A 985-nucleotide genomic window follows, 5' to 3' on the forward strand; every position below is an offset into this window, starting at 1 on the left:
CGTGCTTGGCGGCGCTGTGCCAGGGCCCGGGGGCCCCCCGAGACACTGGCCTGCGAGGTGTCCCCAGAGCGCCGCAGCGTGCGCCCTCGCCGGATGCCAGCGGAGCGGACGGAAAGGAGCCGAAGGCGCCTTTGGAAGATGGGGTCACGCCCGAAAGGAGCCGCCTTCCCGTTCCTGTCCAGCTGGCTTTTTAAGCTGGCAGACAGTTGGAGACAGTTGGGCAGTGACCAGGCCTTCCGCCTGCCAGGACCGGATGACCAGCCCCAGCTCCTTACCGCCCCCTGGTCACCGCCGGGCAGGAGCCGCTGCAGAGGCTGTCTGCACGGGGAGGGCCCTGCGTTCCTGGGGGCGTGCGTGGGCTGGACGCTGGCTCAGGGCAGGCAGGCCACAGGCCGAGGTCCAGCCTCACCCCTCAGCCCCCCTCAGCTGGGGACCTGGGTGGCTGTAAGGCCTGCAGCGCCCTGGACAGTCTGGCCCAGGCTCCCCCGGGCCCTTTCCCTGCTGACCTGTCTGCCCTCCATTGCTCAGCTGGGCCAGTCTGATTTGGGGGCAGGAGGCGCCTGGCACACGGTCGCAGCCTCTGGGCCCACCTCAGCCCTGAAGCCAGCTGGAGGGCGAGAGGGGCCGCCGGTCCCTCCTGGGCGTCACCCCCCTCGCCGGCCCCTTAGGACGCTCTGGCCGTGCTGTGCTGGGTGGCTGCTGCCTCGGCCGCTCCTGCACACCCAGGTCTGTGCGCACGCACACGCCGCTGGTCTGTTCCCCGGGCGTGTCCCCTCCCCTGCGAGCAGAGGTGAGGCCAGTCGCTGCGTGCCCTCGAGGCCCGGCCGCGCCCCTGGCTGTTTTGTCTGCTGGGGTCATGCCTCTGCCTCTGCCCCTCGGCCAGGAACCCCCGAGGAGCCCTCCAGTGCCCAGCGGGGCAGGGGTCCGCGCTTCTCCACTGGAGGGCCTGTTGCTTTTCGTTTTGTGTACCAGTAAAGCCCGACCC

Source organism: Condylura cristata, unplaced genomic scaffold (assembly GCF_000260355.1).
Source record: "Condylura cristata isolate star-nosed mole 26May11 unplaced genomic scaffold, ConCri1.0 scaffold00062, whole genome shotgun sequence".
NCBI classification, from domain to species: Eukaryota; Metazoa; Chordata; class Mammalia; order Eulipotyphla; family Talpidae; genus Condylura; species Condylura cristata.